General features: G+C 43.3%; 1 long non-coding RNA gene across 1 annotated transcript in view; it reads right to left on the minus strand.

Moving 5' to 3' along the window:
* The window catches only part of LOC142474962 (uncharacterized), a 44,452-nt gene that overhangs the window by 26,723 nt on the left and 3,812 nt on the right, over window positions 1-13,917 (minus strand). Inside the window, exons 3-11 of the long non-coding RNA XR_012790652.1 lie at window positions 13,502-13,597; window positions 11,954-12,057; window positions 10,612-10,722; window positions 8,094-8,213; window positions 6,978-7,073; window positions 5,430-5,533; window positions 4,097-4,207; window positions 1,579-1,698; window positions 463-558 (exon numbers count right to left, since the gene is read on the minus strand). This is a non-coding gene — a long non-coding RNA (uncharacterized LOC142474962). The remainder of the gene's footprint in view (window positions 1-462; window positions 559-1,578; window positions 1,699-4,096; window positions 4,208-5,429; window positions 5,534-6,977; window positions 7,074-8,093; window positions 8,214-10,611; window positions 10,723-11,953; window positions 12,058-13,501; window positions 13,598-13,917) is intronic.

Genomic DNA, 13,917 nt, shown 5'->3' on the forward strand with positions numbered 1-13,917 from the left:
GAGGTAGGCCAAGACTGTTGGCCAGAGTAACGTGGAGACTTACTGCACTCTGCATGCCCATCCTCTCCCTGACATCAGGGGAAGGAAGTGGCCCTGGGGTGTGTGTAGGTATGCCAGATGTCAGTGTATGCATAAGTAAGTATGCCTGTGTAGTGGGAGGTGTAGGGGCGTTAAGCTGGAGGACTTAAAACAGGCACAAAAGCACATAGATACCTCTGATTATACCGCACCAAATGCTGATAATATCATGCTGTAGCTGCACTTTACAGAAGATGATGCAGATGTCATCATTGGTTGGTGGGTTCATTAAATCAATCCATCATATCATAACCACACTGTGCATATGATGTACTGAATCAGTAACACCAGGAAGACATCTCCATGTTAGGAGTAGAGTTGAAGTTAACAGAATATGTCCAGCACTGTGGTGTGTAGCCCATAAATAATAATTGTGCACATTACCAGAACAACATACTGTCAACTGCAAGATCATTTTGCTGCTTGTAGCGTATGCTCATCCTGTACAGTGTTGTAGTAGATCCGTCTCTTCAGTGTTCACTGCAACAAAAGTAAGACATTGCATTAATATTACAGACGTTTGGGGGCTGAAATCTCACTTCGCTGCGGACAATTTCCCTTTGCATAAGATTCTTGTGATTATGTCAATGATGATCAATAACTGCATCATAACACAGCCGCTCTATACAGAAGATGTACTTGCTCTCAATGGTCATGGAGGTAATACGTCACACAATGTACAGATATAGCAAGGATTATTTCTCCCACTGGTGCATTATGGCATTATGATGGGAAATGTTGTGAGATTCTGCATTATCAGCATCACTGAATCTTTTGGAAATTAAGTGATATTCTATGTTTTAATGCAATATTATGGATGATCAGCCGGTAAAATAATAATAGCTTGCTGTATCTGTAGCCATGCTCTACCCATGATGTGCTGAACCAATGACTGCAGAGAGATTCAGAGTGGTAAACATGACTGGAACGCATCTCTGAATAATGGGCAGCAAAGCAGTGCAGAATAGGAGGTGAAAGTATTTAAAATGGAAGATCCTTAGCAGCTGTGTGGGGAGTAGACAGTACAGACTGACCAAGTAAATGGTAAAAGGAGTAACTTCAACATTACTTGGCTTTGTTCTCCACATTGAAGCTTTCCTCCTCTTTAAATCACTAATACTGATGCCATGTGTAACCTGTACTGAGAGTTATATAATCTACTGGCCTAGATGAAACCATATGATGCAAACAGGATCCATCCCACTCCAGATTCATAGAATTGAACCACCTCAATCTTTCATAACAATCACATAGAACTGCAGCTGTGCGCTACTGCACATGTTCTTGTTATGAATGGTAGTAGATGTGGTCCTTGGGTCTTTACTTCATACTGTAGCCACCCTCTACTCATGATGTATTGAATCAACGAAAACTTGCATGGTTCAGATCACAGGAAGGGGTAGAGTAGAGATGAAAATATTCAATGTGAAACCCGTAGCAGCCGGATTGTGTGGAGTCAATAAAACGACAAATACTAAATGGTAAATGAGAAATATACACATTGCTTATCTGTCTCTGTGTAGTAATTTTCCTTCTCTTCAACTGTCCTTCAAATTTTCTCTTTTGCAAGAAAAGGAACACATGGCTTCAATATTCACTTCTGTTCTGCAGTCATCCCTCCTGAAATAAAAGTTAAGCATTGCATTGTTATTATGATAATACATACAATAAACCTTGCTCCAAACCATTTGATGCAAAGCAAATCCACCTCCCACCCACAGCTGTGCTCCTTCTAGAGCATGCATGTCAAACTCCAGTCCTCGAGGGTCCCAAACAGGCCAGGTTTTCAGTAGGGATATCCTGAAAACCTGGCCTGTTTGCTGCCCTCGAGGACTGGAGTTTGACATCCTTGTTCTTGAGCTTCTACCACGCAAGTCATCCATGTGAGTGACACTGTACTGCAGTCCTGGTCTGCACACAATCTACTGAATCAATGACATCACACTGTAAAGGCAATCTACAAGATGTATTAGTTGTCCACACTTCCGAAATGTTACTTTTATGTCCAAATCACTTATTCCCATGACCTGATATTTGTATTTGTTATTTATAGGATTGTCACAAAGAGTTGATGAGGTCACCAAATGATAGTATGTAGAGAGAAAGAGAGATCTCAGAACAGAGCCCTGATGTATACCCACAGACAGATCAATAGAAGACGAAGACATGTTAGCAACAGAGATGGAGAATGTGTGACAGGAAAGTTATGATGAAAACCAGGATAGAACTGTGTTACGGATACCAAGAGAGAGTTTAGAATATGAAGGAGGAGAGTGATTGAGAGCATCAAACGCAGCAGATAGATCAAGTAGGATTAGTAGGGAAAAGTGACCTTGGGAATTTGCTTTAAGCACAGTCTGTAGAACGAGCTGTACGAAAGGCAGGTTGTAAAGGATCCAGGAGGGCATGTGATTTAAGAATGTTGACATTCTAGCAATTAGGAGACAAACAGCAGGAGGGATATAGGGCGGTAGTTAGTAAGGCACATAGGGTGTAGGTTGTTTCTGAGAAAAGGGTGACCACTACAGGCTTAAAGTAAGAGGGTAAAGAGCCAGAGAATAGGGAGGACTTGAAGATGTGGGTGAGAGTGGGGACTAAGAGATGCAGTAAGGTGTGAGGGGATACGATCTAGAGGGCATGTGGTAGAGGGAGAAGAGAAGATGATTAGCTTCCAGCTCTGTAAGAGAAGAAAAGGAGTCAAATGCAGAAGGAGAATTAGGTAGAAGGAGAGAAGGGGGAAGGGACAGAAGGAATCTCCTTGTGGGTGGCATCCACCTTGCCTCTGAAGTAGTCAAATGCTTGAGGAGAAGTGAAGGAAGGATGGCAAGTGTGAGGAGAAGGTTAGTGGAGGGAGTCAAATACAGGGAAAAAAAGACAGCGTAAATTAAATTTGAGTGTTGATGAATGTGAAAAAAAAGTAGTGTGGTTTGGCCCCAGAGAGCAGCTTTATACAGGACTGGAGACATTTTTACTGTAGAAAAATCAAATATCAATTGTGTGATTTCCTTCATAGGCATTAAGAACAGCGAGTGGAAGTGTGATGAACATGTTTGGGAATTTAGCCAAGGGTGTGGGCTAGAGGGACAAGTGTGTCAGAGCCTAGAGGGGGCATATAGATAGGAGGATAGCATTGTAAGAGTTAATAAGATTGTTAGTTTAAGCGGAAAGAGAGAGAGAGCAGAGAGGTTAGAGTAGATGTCAGAGGAGAGTTTAATTAAGCAGAGGCAAATCAGTGGGACAGGTAAGATGGGGTGAGGGGAATGACTGATTGTGAATGATGAGAGCAGAAGAGGTCATGTACAACTAGAGCCTTGTTAGTCAGAGAACGGACATTCCAGAGGGCATAGGAGAAGGGAAGAGAAAAGTAAGGAAAGGAATGTGGATTACATTAGATAGGTTAACACTCTTAGCAGGGAGGCAGAGGCAGGGAGGCCCGATGTATATATGAGCAGGTTCAAGATTATAAGAGATATCCCACACATCAGCAAACATAGAAGGAGACACAGAGATAGGTGTAGAGAGAGACAGAGATAGCTCTATGTAGAGAGAGAGGGACGTAGAGAGAATGAGACAGATAGGCGCAGAGAGAGGGGGCGCAGAGAGAGGAGGCGCCAAAAGAGGGGGCGCAGAGAGAGGGGGCACAGAGAATAGGATATTAAAGAGTGCTTTTCATTGAGCAGTGCAGAAATAGCTGCAATAGAGGTCTGTACAAATGGTGCAGTGTGTAGACACATGCAAAGGTAGGGGAAGGAAAGAGGAGAACATGTGGATAAAAGCAGGAGTGTGGAAGTTAGAGAAATTAGAAAAGTTTAACAGAGGAGTGAGGAAACAGCAAGCAGAAAGAACAAGAGAGAGGTTACATTGGGATGACGTTCTGTGGTAAAGAGAAAATGCTAGGAGAGAGCTTTCAAATATTAGAGGACATGAATTGAGGGAGCAAATGTATAAATCAAAACCTGAGGGGGAGGTATAGCACGAAAGCTTGCACAGCAGATTATAGTCTTAATGTTGCGTGTACCTGTCAGGGTATTCAAGAAGTTAAATTCTCACAAGTGCAGAGTTCATGATGAAATGCTGAATCTAGTCCCCCTCCAATTTAATTTTAATATAACTTTTCCATTCTTCATTACTGCAAAAAGCAAACAAAACAAAACCACATTGCATTACTATTTTCAAAATGGATTGAATGGCATATTCAACAGTGACTGTGTGATGCCAATATTCCCCACTCACTCGTAGTGAAGCACATATTGTACTAGTGTTGAAAGTAGGCCGGTAGAGTCAGGTACGCAGTACTGATAAAACAATAAGTGCCCGTCGTAAGTACCAGCTCCGCAACAGTGCGGGCATCACATTAGTGACGTGGATGAACATATATGGATAAGCCCATATTAAGGCATCACGTGACCAGAGCCGTCACTGACTGGGTATACGTAAAGACGCAGGGAGATGCAAGGAAAGGGAGGGAGAGAGACAGGGAGAAGATGTGAAACGGAGGAAGGCACGGATGGAGGGAGTTCTTCCGAGCTTCTGCGGGCCTCTCTCTTTCACTGGTGCATGCCGGGAGCTGGTCCCAACATCCACAAAGTGTGTTTGTATTATTGGTTGTATTTTATGGGGGTAGGAGGGTAGTGTGTATATTGTGTGTGTGGGAGTATTATATTGTGTGTAGAGGTGCAGAGGAGAGTACTAGATTGTGTATCTTGTGTAAGGGTGTTGTGTATATTGTGTTTGGAGCTATAATATTATTGGGGAGATTAGTATTGAGGAGGTATTATAGTGTGTATTGTGGGGAGTATTAGTGTGTGTATTGTTTGTGGGTGACAGATGCTGGGGGTATGCAGCAATCCCTGCACTGAGGTCCGAGGCGGCTCTGCATCGCTCGCACGCACTGTGGACGACCAAGCATGTGCCCATGATAATCATGGCCTTAGAGGGATGAGTGTGTCAGAGCCTAGAAGGGGCATATATATGATGGAGGAGGGAGGAGGAGGGAGGAGATGATAGCATTGTAAAAGTTAACAAGATAGTTAGTTTAAGCAGAAAGTGAGGAGAGGTTAGAGATAAGGGTAGATGTCAGAGGAGAGAGTTCAATTAAGCTGAGGTATCGAGTAGGACAGGGGTGAGGGGAATGAGAGGTGGTGGATGATGAGAGCAGAAGAGGTCATGTACAAATAGACCTTGTTAGTCAGAGAGCAGTCATTCCAGAGGGCACGTGAGAAGTGAAGAGTAAAGTGAGACATGGAATGTGGATTACATTAGATGGGTTAATACGCTTAGCAGGGAGGTGGAGAGAGAGAGGCAAGAGGCAGAGAGTGGTGCAGGGGTTGAGGAAGAGATGTTGCATGTACCTTATCAGAACATTAAAGAACATCAATTCACACTGGTGCAGAGTTGATGATGAATCCAGTTCACCTCCAATTCAATTTTAACAGAAATGTTTCATTCTTCATTACTGAAAAAAAAGAAAAGTAAAAAACATTTCATTACTATTTTCAAAATGGATTGAATTCCCCCAACAATGACTATGTGTTACCAATATATCCCTCTCAGTCCCACTGCAGCATATACTGTACCAGTGTGAAAGTAGGAAGGTACACAGTACCGGTAAAACAATACGTGCCGGTACTATGCACCATATGAATTATAAGGGGATGTAAATCTCCCAGTCTCTCTCCATATCCGCAACAGAGCGGGCTCCGGTCAGTGGCATTGATGCCCATATATGGGTATGCTCATATTTGGGCATCCCATGTCACTGACCGTAGCCGGCTCTGAGTATAGGGATATATGCGGAGACGCAGAGGTGCAAGGAAATGGGAGGAGGCACGGTGAGAAACAGGGAGAGACCACAGGAAGATAGAGGGCAACAACTTCCACAAGGTACTTGTATGGGTATAATTGTTTGTATTTTGTGCAGAGGGGGTAATTTCAGATAAAATACAATTCTCCACCCTCTACGAAACAATTCCACTTTGTTCAGTAAGCCAGAAAGTCTTGGTCCCATGTGGACTGAATTTAATGCAAATAAGGTCCTTAATACACAAGTAAAGAATAAAGTTACTTATTCTCTACTGTAAGAAGTGCCACATTGCCCACTATTTGGGTCCTGTGCCCAGATTGTGACCATGCATGGCAGAGGTGAGATTCCCCCAACTCCAATTTGCTACACTCTCCAAGAGAGATAATTGTGATCAGAGGTGGAACTAGGGGAGGGTGTGAGCAGGGTCACTGCCCAGGGAGTAACCTGACTGGGGGCACGGAAATCTCATTTAGTGCATATGTTGCGGCACTGCATTGATTGACCGGTCAATCTGCACTGCTGCCTGTCACAGTGACATCCTGATCGGGCACTGTGATCAGCTATAGCACTGACCCAGGTGAGATAGTTCAGCACTTTACAAGGAGGGAACAGATGTTGTGGGTGACAGATGCTGGAGGTAGGCCAAGACTGTTGGCCAGAGTAACGTGGAGACTTACTGCACTCTGCATGCCCATCCTCTCCCTGACATCAGGGGAAGGAAGTGGCCCTGGGGTGTGTGTAGGTATGCCAGATGTCAGTGTATGCATAAGTAAGTATGCCTGTGTAGTGGCAGGTGTAGGGGCGTTAAGCTGGAGGACTTAAAACAGGCACAAAAGCACATAGATACCTCTGATTATACCGCACCAAATGCTGATAATATCATGCTGTAGCTGCACTTTACAGAAGATGATGCAGATGTCATCATTGGTTGGTGGGTTCATTAAATCAATCCATCATATCATAACCACACTGTGCATATGATGTACTGAATCAGTAACACCAGGAAGACATCTCCATGTTAGGAGTAGAGTTGAAGTTAACAGAATATGTCCAGCACTGTGGTGTGTAGCCCATAAATAATAATTGTGCACATTACCAGAACAACATACTGTCAACTGCAAGATCATTTTGCTGCTTGTAGCGTATGCTCATCCTGTACAGTGTTGTAGTAGATCCGTCTCTTCAGTGTTCACTGCAACAAAAGTAAGACATTGCATTAATATTACAGACGTTTGGGGGCTGAAATCTCACTTCGCTGCGGACAATTTCCCTTTGCATAAGATTCTTGTGATTATGTCAATGATGATCAATAACTGCATCATAACACAGCCGCTCTATACAGAAGATGTACTTGCTCTCATTGGTCATTGAGGTAATACGTCACACAATGTACAGATATAGCAAGGATTATTTCTCCCACTTGTGCATTATGGCATTATGATGGGAAATGTTGTGAGATTCTGCATTATCAGCATCACTGAATCTTTTGGAAATTAAGTGATATTCTATGTTTTAATGCAATATTATGGGTGATCAGCCGGTAAAATAATAATAGCTTGCTGTATCTGTAGCCATGCTCTACCCATGATGTGCTGAACCAATGACTGCAGAGAGATTCAGAGTGCTAAACATGACTGGAACGCATCTCTGAATAATGGGCAGCAAAGCAGTGCAGAATAGGAGGTGAAAGTATTTAAAATGGAAGATCCTTAGCAGCTGTGTGGAGAGTAGACAGTACAGACTGACCAAGTAAATGGTAAAAGGAGTAACTTCAACATTACTTGGCTTTGTTCTCCACATTGAAGCTTTCCTCCTCTTTAAATCACTAATACTGATGCCATGTGTAACCTGTACTGAGAGTTATATAATCTACTGGCCTAGATGAAACCATATGATGCAAACAGGATCCATCCCACTCCAGATTCATAGAATTGAACCACCTCAACCTTTCATAACAATCACATAGAACTGCAGCTGTGCGCTACTGCACATGTTCTTGTTATGAATGGTAGTAGATGTGGTCCTTGGGTCTTTACTTCATACTGTAGCCACACTCTACTCATGATGTATTGAATCAACGAAAACTTGCATGGTTCAGATCACAGGAAGGGGTAGAGCAGAGATGAAAATATTCAATGTGAAACCCGTAGCAGCCGGATTGTGTGGAGTCAATAAAACGACAAATACTAAATGGTAAATGAGAAATATACACATTGCTTATCTGTCTCTGTGTAGTAATTTTCCTTCTCTTCAACTGTCCTTCAAATTTTCTCTTTTGCAAGAAAAGGAACACATGGCTTCAATATTCACTTCTGTTCTGCAGTCATCCCTCCTGAAATAAAAGTTAAGCATTGCATTGTTATTATGATAATACATACAATAAACCTTGCTCCAAACCATTTGATGCAAAGCAAATCCACCTCCCACCCACAGCTGTGCTCCTTCTAGAGCATGCATGTCAAACTCCAGTCCTCGAGGGTCCCAAACAGGCCAGGTTTTCAGTAGGGATATCCTGAAAACCTGGCCTGTTTGCTGCCCTCGAGGACTGGAGTTTGACATCCTTGTTCTTGAGCTTCTACCACGCAAGTCATCCATGTGAGTGACAGTGTACTGCAGTCCTGGTCTGCACACTATCTACTGAATCAATGACATCACACTGTAAAGGCAATCTACAAGATGTATTAGTTGTCCACACTTCCGAAATGTTACTTTTATGTCCAAATCACTTATTCCCATGACCTGATATTTGTATTTGTTATTTATAGGATTGTCACAAAGAGTTGATGAGGTCACCAAATGATAGTATGTAGAGAGAAAGAGAGATCTCAGAACAGAGCCCTGATGTATACCCACAGACAGATCAATAGAAGACGAAGACATGTTAGCAACAGAGATGGAGAATGTGTGACAGGAAAGTTATGATGAAAACCAGGATAGAACTGTGTTACGGATACCAAGAGAGAGTTTAGAATATGAAGGAGGAGAGTGATTGAGAGCATCAAACGCAGCAGATAGATCAAGTAGGATTAGTAGGGAAAAGTGACCTTGGGAATTTGCTTTAAGCACAGTCTGTAGAACGAGCTGTACGAAAGGCAGGTTGTAAAGGATCCAGGAGGGAATGTGATTTAAGAATGTTGACATTCTAGCAATTAGGAGACAAACAGCAGGAGGGATACAGGGCGGTAGTTAGTAAGGCACATAGGGTGTAGGTTGTTTCTGAGAAAAGGGTGACCACTACAGGCTTAAAGTAAGAGGGTAAAGAGCCAGAGAATAGGGAGGAATTGAAGATGTGGGTGAGAGTGGGGACTAAGAGATGCAGTAAGGTGTGAGGGGATACGATCTAGAGGGCATGTGGTAGAGGGAGAAGAGAAGATGATTAGCTTCCAGCTCTGTAAGAGAAGAAAAGGAGTCAAATGCAGAAGGAGAATTAGGTAGAAGGAGAGAAGGGGGAAGGGACAGAAGGAATCTCCTTGTGGGTGGCATCCACCTTGCCTCTGAAGTAGTCAAATGCTTGAGGAGAAGTGAAGGAAGGATGGCAAGTGTGAGGAGAAGGTTAGTGGAGGGAGTCAAATACAGGGAAAAAAAGACAGCGTAAATTAAATTTGAGTGTTGATGAATGTGAAAAAAAAGTAGTGTGGTTTGGCCCCAGAGAGCAGCTTTATACAGGACTGGAGACATTTTTACTGTAGAAAAATCAAATATCAATTGTGTGATTTCCTTCATAGGCATTAAGAACAGCGAGTGGAAGTGTGATGAACATGTTTGGGAATTTAGCCAAGGGTGTGGGCTAGAGGGACAAGTGTGTCAGAGCCTAGAGGGGGCATATAGATAGGAGGATAGCATTGTAAGAGTTAATAAGATTGTTAGTTTAAGCGGAAAGAGAGAGAGAGCAGAGAGGTTAGAGTAGATGTCAGAGGAGAGTTTAATTAAGCAGAGGCAAATCAGTGGGACAGGTAAGATGGGGTGAGGGGAATGACTGATTGTGAATGATGAGAGCAGAAGAGGTCATGTACAACTAGAGCCTTGTTAGTCAGAGAACGGACATTCCAGAGGGCATAGGAGAAGGGAAGAGAAAAGTAAGGAAAGGAATGTGGATTACATTAGATAGGTTAACACTCTTAGCAGGGAGGCAGAGGCAGGGAGGCCCGATGTGTATATGAGCAGGTTCAAGATTATAAGAGATATCCCACACATCAGCAAACATAGAAGGAGACACAGAGATAGGTGTAGAGAGAGACAGAGATAGCTCTATGTAGAGAGAGAGGGACGTAGAGAGAATGAGACAGATAGGCGCAGAGAGAGGGGGCGCAGAGAGAGGAGGCGCCAAAAGAGGGGGCGCAGAGAGAGGGGGCACAGAGAATAGGATATTAAAGAGTGCTTTTCATTGAGCAGTGCAGAAATAGCTGCAATAGAGGTCTGTACAAATGGTGCAGTGTGTAGACACATGCAAAGGTAGGGGAAGGAAAGAGGAGAACATGTGGATAAAAGCAGGAGTGTGGAAGTTAGAGAAATTAGAAAAGTTTAACAGAGGAGTGAGGAAACAGCAAGCAGAAAGAACAAGAGAGAGGTTACATTGGGATGACGTTCTGTGGTAAAGAGAAAATGCTAGGAGAGAGCTTTCAAATATTAGAGGACATGAATTGAGGGAGCAAATGTATAAATCAAAACCTGAGGGGGAGGTATAGCACGAAAGCTTGCACAGCAGATTATAGTCTTAATGTTGCGTGTACCTGTCAGGGTATTCAAGAAGTTAAATTCTCACAAGTGCAGAGTTCATGATGAAATGCTGAATCTAGTCCCCCTCCAATTTAATTTTAATATAACTTTTCCATTCTTTATTACTGCAAAAAGCAAACAAAACAAAACCACATTGCATTACTATTTTCAAAATGGATTGAATGGCATATTCAACAGTGACTGTGTGATGCCAATATTCCCCACTCACTCGTAGTGAAGCACATATTGTACTAGTGTTGAAAGTAGGCCGGTAGAGTCAGGTACGCAGTACTGATAAAACAATAAGTGCCCGTCGTAAGTACCAGCTCCGCAACAGTGCGGGCATCACATTAGTGACGTGGATGAACATATATGGATAAGCCCATATTAAGGCATCACGTGACCAGAGCCGTCACTGACTGGGTATACGTAAAGACGCAGGGAGATGCAAGGAAAGGGAGGGAGAGAGACAGGGAGAAGATGTGAAACGGAGGAAGGCACGGATGGAGGGAGTTCTTCCGAGCTTCTGCGGGCCTCTCTCTTTCACTGGTGCATGCCGGGAGCTGGTCCCAACATCCACAAAGTGTGTGTGTATTATTGGTTGTATTTTATGGGGGTAGGAGGGTAGTGTGTATATTGTGTGTGTGGGAGTATTATATTGTGTGTAGAGGTGCAGAGGAGAGTACTAGATTGTGTATCTTGTGTAAGGGTGTTGTGTATATTGTGTTTGGAGCTATAATATTATTGGGGAGATTAGTATTGAGGAGGTATTATAGTGTGTATTGTGGGGAGTATTAGTGTGTGTATTGTTTGTGGGTGACAGATGCTGGGGGTATGCAGCAATCCCTGCACTGAGGTCCGAGGCGGCTCTGCATCGCTCGCACACACTGTGGATGACCAAGCATGTGCCCATGATAATCATGGCCTTAGAGGGATGAGTGTGTCAGAGCCTAGAAGGGGCATATATATGATGGAGGAGGGAGGAGGAGGAGGGAGGAGGAGGAGATGATAGCATTGTAAAAGTTAACAAGATAGTTAGTTTAAGCAGAAAGTGAGGAGAGGTTAGAGATAAGGGTAGATGTCAGAGGAGAGAGTTCAATTAAGCTGAGGTATCGAGTAGGACAGGGGTGAGGGGAATGAGAAGTGGTGGATGATGAGAGCAGAAGAGGTCATGTACAAATAGACCTTGTTAGTCAGAGAGCAGACATTCCAGAGGGCACGTGAGAAGTGAAGAGTAAAGTGAGACATGGAATGTGGATTACATTAGATGGGTTAATACGCTTAGCAGGGAGGTGGAGAGAGAGAGGCAAGAGGCAGAGAGTGGTGCAGGGGTTGAGGAAGAGATGTTGCATGTACCTTATCAGAACATTAAAGAACATCAATTCACACTGGTGCAGAGTTGATGATGAATCCAGTTCACCTCCAATTCAATTTTAACAGAAATTTTTCATTCTTCATTACTGAAAAAAAAGAAAAGTAAAAAACATTGCATTACTATTTTCAAAATGGATTGAGTTCCCCCAACAATGACTATGTGTTACCAATATATCCCTCTCAGTCCCACTGCAGCATATACTGTACCAGTGTGAAAGTAGGAAGGTACACAGTACCGGTAAAACAATACGTGCCGGTACTATGCACCATATGAATTATAAGGGGATGTAAATCTCCCAGTCTCTCTCCATATCCGCAACAGAGCGGGCTCCGGTCAGTGGCATGGATGCCCATATATGGGTATGCTCATATTTGGGCATCCCATGTCACTGACCGGAGCCGGCTCTGAGTATAGGGATATATGCGGAGACGCAGAGGTGCAAGGAAATGGGAGGAGGCACGGTGAGAAACAGGGAGAGACCACAGGAAGATAGAGGGCAACAACTTCCACAAGGCACTTGTATGGGTATAATTGTTTGTATTTTGTGCAGAGGGGGTAATTTCAGATAAAATACAATTCTCCACCCTCTACGAAACAATTCCACTTTGTTCAGTAAGCCAGAAAGTCTTGGTCCCATGTGGACTGAATTTAATGCAAATAAGGTCCTTAATACACAAGTAAAGAATATAGTTACTTATTCTCTACTGTAAGAAGTGCCACATTGCCCACTATTTGGGTCCTGTGCCCAGATTGTGACCATGCATGGCAGAGGTGAGATTCCCCCAACTCCAATTTGCTACACTCTCCAAGAGAGATAATTGTGATCAGAGGTGGAACTAGGGGAGTGGGTGAGCAGGGTCGCTGCCCAGGGAGTAACCTGACTGGGGGCACGGAAATCTCATTTAGTGCATATGTTGCGGCACTGCATTGATTGACCGGTCAATCTGCACTGCTGCCTGTCACAGTGACATCATGATCGGGCACTGTGATCAGCTATAGCACTGACCCAGGTGAGATAGTTCAGCACTTTACAAGGAGGGAACAGATGTTGTGGGTGACAGATGCTGGGGGTAGGCCAAGACTGTTGGCCAGAGTAATGTGGAGACTTACTGCACTCTGCATGCCCATCCTCTCCCTGACATCAGGGGAAGGAAGTGGCCCTGGGGTGTGTGTAGGTATGCCAGATGACAGTGTATGCATAAGTAAGTATGCCTGTGGAGTGGGAGGTGTAGGGGCGTTAATCTGGAGGACTTAAACCAGGCACAAAAGCACATAGATACCTCTGATTATACCGCACCAAATGCTGATAATATCATGCTGTAGCTGCACTTTACAGAAGATGATGCAGATGTCATCAGTTGTTGGTGGGTTCATTAAATCAATCCATCATATCATAGCCACATTGTGCATATGATGTACTGAATCAGTAACACCAGGAAGACATCTCCATGTTAGGGGTAGAGTTGAAGTTAACAGAATATGTCCAGCACTGTGGTGTGTAGCACATAAATAATAATTGTGCACATTACCAGAACAACATACTGTCAACTGCAAGATCATTTTGCTGCTTGTAGTGTAAGCTCGTCCTGTGCAGTGTTGTAGTAGATCCATCTCTTCAGTGTTCACTGCAACAAAAGTAAGACATTGCATTAATATTACAGACGTTTGGGGGCTGAACTCTCACTTCGCTGCGGACAATTTCCCTTTGCATAAGATTCTTGTGATTATGTCAATGATGATCAATAACTACATCATAACACAGCCGCTCTATACAGAAGATGTACTTGCTATCAATGGTCATGGAGGTAATACGTCACACAATGTACAGATATAGCAAGGATTATTTCTTCCTCTGGTGCATTATGGCATTATGATGGGAAATGTTGTGAGATTCTGCATTATCAGCATCACTGAATCTTTTGGAAATTAAGTGATATTCTATGTT

This window comes from Ascaphus truei, unplaced genomic scaffold, assembly GCF_040206685.1.
Source record: "Ascaphus truei isolate aAscTru1 unplaced genomic scaffold, aAscTru1.hap1 HAP1_SCAFFOLD_1021, whole genome shotgun sequence".
NCBI classification, from domain to species: domain Eukaryota; kingdom Metazoa; phylum Chordata; class Amphibia; order Anura; family Ascaphidae; genus Ascaphus; species Ascaphus truei.